The sequence below is a fragment of the Chamaea fasciata genome, unplaced genomic scaffold (assembly GCF_029207755.1).
Source record: "Chamaea fasciata isolate MVZ Bird 193981 ecotype frontalis unplaced genomic scaffold, bChaFas1.0.hap1 SCAF_6, whole genome shotgun sequence".
NCBI lineage: Eukaryota > Metazoa > Chordata > Aves > Passeriformes > Sylviidae > Chamaea > Chamaea fasciata.
The window spans coordinates 6,328,200-6,336,417 of NW_027094091.1; the positions used below are offsets into that span (position 1 = coordinate 6,328,200).

The following is an 8,218-nucleotide window of genomic DNA, read 5'->3' on the forward strand; positions in this document are numbered from 1 at the left end:
CATTTATCCAAGTTAAAAATTGTTTTGCACAAGCTGTCTATCCAAAACAATAATAAAAAATAAAGATATTAGTGATTGCTGTGCTTAATTCTGAACAAAAGGTGAGCTGTTTTTCTACTCTATGGAGAATTCTAGTAATCTTCAGGGGAAAAAATGGAGGAACAAACATGGGGAGAGAATCTAATGGGTGCAGGGTCAGTGTGTATTATCTGAAATATTTAATAACCCTAGTATCACAAGTCTTTGGTTAAGGTTCTGTCCAAAAGTATAGATGTGATATGATCATTCTCTTTTTTTTCTTTCTTTCTTTGGACTACGACTGATCAAGAAAAATGAGTGATTTTTCCCCTCCAGTTCTTTCCTTCTGCTTCTGTCTCTTGAGAACAAATCCTTTGCTGATTCTCGTGGCTGAGATTACAGTCCCATTTACAAGATGCATCTCTCTGTCTTAAAGTGGACCAATGTGCAAGATAAATAATAAGATTATTCATTTTCTGTACTCAATTACAAAAAAAGTTCAAGTTTACATAAATGCAATTTACTGATCAGGTTCTTTCCTATAAGCATCTTAGAAGTAAGATGCTTATTATTTCATTGAAATTGTGGCATTTTCCCTGCAGATTCTTCTTATCTTTTCTAGGATATGAAAATCTGCATTAAACAATATCCTGAGGTATAGACCTGCACAGATCCAAAAGACAGAGACAACTAGAAAAAACACCCCAAATGAGATGTAAAACCTCTTGCATTAAAAGCACCACATTGCATTCACTCTCCTTTCGTGAATCCAAAAATTTACGAGAGGTGAAGGTATTCAAAGGTCAACTCCACTGGGCTTTTATCAAAAAACACTAAGGAAAAACACAGTAGGAAGCAGAAGAAAAAATTTTTTGTCCTTGATTTTCCCTTGAATGGAGACAATCTGCTAGAATTTGCATTATACACTTGGGGGCCCAGTTCCCTCCCTCCCTCCTTAACCACTCACCCCTGCTGGAGAAGTCAATGGGTGTTCGGTGTTCCTTGCTGAGGCAGAATTGATTTGCTTGTGTTTCAGATGCTCATATCTCAGATCTTCACAGTGCAAAAAAATTGACAACTTTTCCAAAATATGAACAACCTGCTTTCCCCCGTAATCTCAGACAATAGAACGTATGTACATGAAATATGCATATTACAGAAAAGAATAATTCAGTTGGAAGTGACCTACAGTGATCATTAAGTTCAGCTGCCTGTTATCAGCATCTTACTTCTTGAGAACAAAAAGAAATCCCAAAAGTGTTGGGGGGAAAGGTAAAAAAAGAGTGAAGGGTTTTTGCCTGTATAGCTAATATTAGGGAAAGTAATATCTACAAAGGTCTGGTCCCTGAACCCCCTTTCTTACTAACCCAGTAGTCACCTAGCAAGTGGTTTGGTGTGGATTTCCCAGGAGAGCAAGCTTTTGGCAGATGCCTCCAAGCAGTAACGCCTGCAAAGGAGTGGGTATTGTCTGTGGTGTAGATCATGTATGTGCAACCTCAGCAGCTAGCTTTTCATTGTAGATGTGTGGTTAATATTTCAGAAAAGAGGGATGGAAAACTCTTCTCCTTAATACATTTAAAGCCACCTGTGGTCCCACTTTGGGATACCTCCTTCACTCTTCTTCTCCTGGGAGCTGACAGGTTTGATGGCTCTCAGGCACCTCTGAGCTGAGGGCTGCTCCCACCACATCAGATGCTGCCATTGCCCTGTACCCCACCACTGCAGACTTTTTCATGGTCTCAGGGAACCTAATTATTTGTTTATGCTCCTGCATAACATGATTTCCCAGACAATATCTCAAAAATACTTCATAGAACTTAAATAAGAAGGAAAAAAATTAGCCTGAAGGCAGTCTGCTCTTTCAGCCTTTCCTTCCAGTTTCCAAAAGCTGGAACCTGTTGAGGTTTTTAGCACTTTTTTCACACCAAATGAGACACTTACTTATCCATACCATAGGACAACAGTGGAAAAAAAATTCCTACAGCCTGAGATAGGGGTGCACAATGTAGGCAATAATGAATGGCTTTCCAACCTGTGCAATAGTTGTGTATTAAAAAAAAAAAAAAAAAAAGGTGTCATGATAGTATTAAAAATGTCCTATTTACAAATATTCAAAGCATCATATGTTGGGACTGCCTTGGCTCAGTAAAACCTTTCAGTGGTTTAACTTTCTCATATAAGATCAGAATGTTTTAAAGTTAATATTTTTAAAGTTAAACAAGTGTTTTGCCAACTCAAGATCCAATTTTTTTCCTGAGATTTTATTTCTGGTGTTGATACAGGAGACATGACAGTGGAATCAGGCAGGCCAAGATGATCTGACCTCTCTATGTAATTGAAGTCCATGACAAACTCATTCATCTGTTCCTGTTATACCCCAAGGAGGGCAACTAGCAGATTTGTTGAACAATTCAGAATGCCTAGAGGAGATTTGATAATCCCTGCCCTGGATCCATGCCTCTGCAGGGGAGCCACTTCCCGTGCAGGTATCCAAATGGCAGATTCCAATCCAAGGTGAAATTACTGCTACCCATGGTCTCTGCAGATGTTTTCAAATCCCTGACAGCATCAATTATTTAAGTTTGATTGTGCATCAGTTTAAATTAATATAGCTAAGGGTGCGTTCAGAGCCAGTTTAAACACAGGATGGAAAATAGGAATGTCCTTAAATCAGCCTAGAACATCTCACATTTCCATACCTCTTTCAAGTACAGGGGTTTGTTAGTAGCAGTATAATTTGTAGCTTCGTGCAAGATTATATTTTTTCCCCTCAATTAGCACCTCCGTTAAAGTCTCCTGAAGTCAAGAAGAGGCTTTTGACTGACTTCATTAGATTTTAGAGCCACTCAAATCCTTAAGTTCATGACCTGTAATGATTCCAGTAGGCTCTGGTGGAGCAGCCCACTGAACACCATGTCCATATACAGATGGACACATTCACCTCCCAGTGCATTGCCCAAACTACTGCTTGCTATTTTCTTGAAATATCTCAAATGTCCCACTCCAACCTCAGTGAAGAAAGTGAAATTGGCACTGAATTACTTTGAATTTCCTCCTTTTCAAAGGAGGAGTTCCTTACAACAGCTTAAGGAAAACATTTATTTTACTACTATTAGAAGAAGAGCAGAGGAGGCACATTTTCCTTCCTTGGAATAAAAGAACACTTTGGATGCATCTCATGAAGTTGTTGAATACATTTTTTCCTCTCCCTGGATGTCTCTATCCAAGCCGCACTGAAAGGACACTTGTATGTCAAGCTGGTGCTGAGCTCCAGTTTTACCAGCCTGGAAGCTTTTCCTACCCCTGCTCTAGGCCCAGGACCTGCCAAGGGTCACCTCTGCTCAATGCCACCCCTCCTAATGACAGCATAGCCTAGACAGAAAAAGGGCAATTTTTTTGTCTAGTTGCCTGTTGGAGACAAGACATGACCTCTGGAAAAGGTCATGGAGAATATTTAAAGAAAAGAAAAGTCTAAATATGTCCTAAGAGAGTATGATAGGACTATTTATCTCACAGGACACACAGAACACAGAGCAGAGAAGGAAAATCTCCCTGTGAGCTCAGACACAGCCAGGTCAGTGTGTTACTTTAGATGACTCACAACACTTGGAGCAGGTTTGGAGGCATTCCTCCAAAATCCAACCTGTACTGCTCACTTGCAGGAATGGGATGGCACCTCTGAGAAGCTGGCGCTGGAGGCCAAAGAGTTAGGTAGAGTTTTAATGGAAAGAAAATGGAGAAGAAGGAGCAAGAAAGAGAAGAACAGTTTGATGGCTGCAAGGAGACTGAGCAGTGGGCAGAGACTGGAAAAGAGCAGGGGAGAAGAGAAGGGCTGGTCCAGGCAAGTGTGGGAGACGTAGCCCAGCTGGTCCCTGAGCGGGTTGGGAGGGAAGGAAAAGCAAGGAGGAGGGGCAGAGGCTTTGCCCCTGTGCTGGGGAGTGGGAAGGTGCTGGAGTGAGGTGGTTAATAGACTGCACTCGGCTGCCTCACCAGGAATGGCAGTGACACCTGACTGGGAACTTGGGGAAAGATTTGGCGGCTTATTAAAGCAGCCGGACCCCGGCTGAACCCCACGACTACACGCTAGGATTGCTGTGTGCCCCTTGATAACTCACAGCTGCTGATAAAGTCCACTGGTAATGGCTTTTTGCTAATGAGAAAAGTGCTGCTGATTATGACAAATAGCCTTGGACCAACAGGCTAAGCTGCTACATAGGCTCCCAATTGTCAGTCTGGGTGATTTTTGCATTTCATTATTTCTTTCCTGACGTCCTGGCTCCTTCTATCTTTAACGTACTCCCAGAGCCGTGTGTCACAATTTTAATAACACTTCTTTATCTCAATTTTTCCCCCCTCTCTCCATGGGAGCTGGAAACAAAAGGCTGTTACAGAAATAATGTTTAACCTCGCTCCTGTGCTGCAGCAAAAGAAACCCCACAGCTATTGTTCAAGAATTAAAAAGGCGTAAATGGGGCACACAGAGCCCACTCAACCCTTAAAGACAGACTTTTAAAAATACCTATTATTACTATTATTTGGAGCTCTTTCATGCACAGCTTTGAGGCCTGCCATGTTCCCTTTCTCTTATCCTGTGACAAAGGTATAGCACCTATCTAAGCACAGAGAATGAAACCCTGGTGGACAGTGACACTGTCTCCCTGTTTTGAGTGCCTTCTAATAATAGCAATATTATTTTAAAGGGAAGAATGTAGGGGGGAGAAGCCATCAAGGATTCAGAATAAACCTGCAATCCTCTTTGGACTTGGTCACAAGTCACCTTGTCTTTAAAAAAAATGAAAGCTGAAGAGTATGGGATGGATAAAGCAGAACAGAGGCCAATGCATGTCCTAAGACAAGGTGTGGAAATTATGCTTTTCTGCCCTTAAGGTTACAAATCAGCAGCAAACAACTGGAGTTCACCAAGCCCTCTCCTACTCTAGGATTTGCCAAAGAAAATATCTGCTTTTCAAGGTATGCTGCCTATGTTTCTTGACTTGTAAAAAGGGCTGATCCCACTGTCAGATCCTTGCCCACCTTGTTCATGACCTGGTGTCCTGCAAGACAGAAAACGAGCAAACCACAGCCCACAGAAGCTCCTTGCAGTGGTTGTGGGGAAGGTAAGGACACGATGGAGGCTATTATGGAGACAATCCTGGGGCAACTGAATTTTCAGCCTGCTTGTAAATGTAAAACCAAAGAGATAGAAAAATGCTTACAAGAGCAGAATTAAAGATCAATGGCAGAAAAAGTGGGGGCACAGGCTCTCCCCATCTCCACTAACTAGTCAGGCAGCGAGGGATTTTAAAAGATTGAATGATCAGAGGAATCTGCAAAAAAATCAGGAGGTGAATCAGAGTTCAGAGCATGAAATTTAACTGTACAACCTTATGTCTATCACTAGCATTTCTCTTTGTCTGTGATTCTATAAATTGCAGCACTAGAATAACATTGGCTTTACAAGTGTTACAGGTACATTACATCTGAGACATTAAAATCATCTCAGTTGGAAAAGAAAATTGAGCTTAAGACTCTTAGTTCCTCTATGATATATAACATGTATCTAAAGGATGCCCGCTTTAGTTTTTAAGCATCTTGAGAAATTTTTGGCTTCCTAAGCTTTTTCATCCCAAACTGAAAGTGAGGAGGCATTAAATCTTCAGTTAGGTCCAACCTTCACTAATACTTCTTGCCATTTTTCTTGGAAAAGTTACGAATCATGAAAATAGTTAAAAATGCACAAGAAAATTATAGGACCTGTTTGAGTTTTTTCACTTGAAATTCCTTTTGTCAACACCCTGTTTCTATAGTTGTCTATAAAATCTATGTTGAAGGAAAACATACAAAGCATATGAAATTTTTGTACCCAAGACTATCTTTAAAGTATTTGGTAATCTTGTTTATTTGAAAATAAAATGCTTTCTACCTGCATGACAGAGTTCACGGTTGCACTGTAGAGCTTGATTATTTAAAATGGTTTATAAAGAGGTTTCAAAGCTTTTTTTTTTTCTTTAGCACAGTTTCTGCTGCTCCACAAAAAGAATCTTTGCGGTATTAATTTTATTCATGCATGGAAAGTTTACTTGATAAAAATAACACAGTTCACATAAGTCAACTGTAAGCGCTGATGCAAGATCAGAGCCAGAAAATTAATGCACAATCAATTAGAAAACGACTCTCAGAGCAACAGCCAGATACTAATCGCTCCCTTAGAGAAGGAAATCTTCACAAAATCCTCCTGTACCTTCAAAGACCCCCTTTAGTTTGCTCCAGCTGATAACCGGCTGAAAGTCATCTCCCCTCCTGGGCTCTCTAAAACAAAGTTTGAGGAATAATTCTCAGCTGAACTGTTTCTGGAGTGGCATTTTTGGTACTTATGCACTTTTCCAGTTTTGAGTTTTACTGGGTAATAGTCCACTAACACAGAATTGTCATGTCTCAAAAATAAAAGTAGCAGCCAGGTTCTGACACAGGTTCTAAATGCAATCTTCTCCCTCACATAGTGGTTTGAACTCGGTTACTTGAACACTAGCCCATTACATTGAACCTAAAGGGCCTGCATTAAAAAATTCCCTATTGTTCCCCTCGAGCCAACCTCCAGCCTGCAATTCTCCCTCTAAAATATCTCCCTCCTTCAACCCTTACAAACACATGGAAAATGCCTAGAAGAGCACAGATGCCATTGTAAGAGAAGTAAACACAGCGACAACAGAGTTCACACAACCTTTCTGATAGCTAAGGAGTTTTTAACATTTCAGTCAACATGAGGGCTGTGAGTCAAATTTTGTTACTGTTAGCCTGGAAATTTTCTATTAGATAAGAAAATCAGTAAAATCCCACCAGCAGCTAGAAACCATAAAACATGCTTACCTGGTTACATCTAATCTTAACAGCAAGAACAGATAAATATTCCTAGTATTCATAAATTAAACAGATGGGAATTGAAAACTGTGGTTTTTCTGGTTTTTTCCTGCTTTTTAACAGTATTTCCTAAAAAACAAAAAAAAATTACACTGCACTTATTGTGGGGATTTTCTTGGCTTGATAGATGTTTGCATTTGGTGAGGTATTTATTCTTTCCTGTACTGAGAAAGCATTTCCCAACATTCAGGTTTGGCTGCTATAAATGTGAGGGCATTGTTTTAAGGAAATATTTATATGTTTAGGTCTATTGACCGTTTATGCCATTATTTAAAGGGGTCACAGAAAAGGGCAGCGGTTATTAAAATGGAGAGAGCAAGTAGAAGCAGGAGAGAGACAGAGGGAGCGAGAGGTAAGAAACTCATAATGGGATTTTTCATGTGGAACGATCATTTTATCTAATACGTCTGAAAATGTAATCCATTACTACTAATTACCATGCTGGCATTGAAATACAGGATCACACTTACTCCAGATCCAGATAGAGGCCCAAATCTCTCCATTCATTGTTCTTTCCATCCCACCTCACCTCCCTCCCTCTCTGCTTCTCCAAGAAGAAATTCAGCCCCTCGGACATTAGTGAAGAAGGGCCCGAGGTCTCCCTATCATCCTAAAGCAGAAGCTAAACAATATTAGCCAATCATTTTTGATAGATGAAGCATGGAAATTAGTTCCAGAGTTTAACTGATAACTGAAACCACACAGTTACATTCCATTATGGCAGCCTTAATTGATGAGCTCATTAAGCCCATTATTAGAGAAATTGATTTCAAATAGGCACTTAAAACTGGCTGGCAAAAGAAAAAGGTGAAGAGATACCGTACAATGTGAAGAAAGTAACTAAAATACATAATGAAGCAAGTAATTTTATAGGTTTGTTTAATGAAAGCCTCAAGAGCATATTAGTTGCTGTGTGGATTTTAAACACTCATTTTATGTACTAATAAAGCTCTCGTCCATTATGGGAGTTCTGAATGCCTCCAATCTTTAATGCAGCTCTGCTACTAATTAATTAATTAACCCCAGATGAAGCAATCAATTAGTCATGCAGAATCGACACTTTAAAGGTCTGCCAGGTAGCACTGGGTACCAGTGCAGAACAGTGGAAACAAAGTTTCTTTTTAATTATTTTTATATTGTTTCCAGCATAACAGGGAAAACAAAAAACAAAAACAACAACAAAAAAACCAAAGCCAAAAACAAACAGGGCTGAAATTTAAAAGCTGCATTAATAGCATAGTAAAAATGAGTGATTAACACTCTGACCTTACATTATTTCAGA

General features: G+C 39.8%; 1 long non-coding RNA gene across 1 annotated transcript; it reads right to left on the minus strand.

Moving 5' to 3' along the window:
* Positions 1–6,093: 6,093 nt before the first annotated feature.
* LOC136290512 (uncharacterized) lies at positions 6,094–7,534 on the minus strand. Its single transcript, XR_010721165.1, has 3 exons — positions 7,407–7,534; positions 6,886–7,005; positions 6,094–6,327 (listed from the first exon to the last, which is right to left on the minus strand). It is a non-coding gene; the product is annotated as an uncharacterized lncRNA (long non-coding RNA).
* Positions 7,535–8,218: the final 684 nt, after the last annotated feature.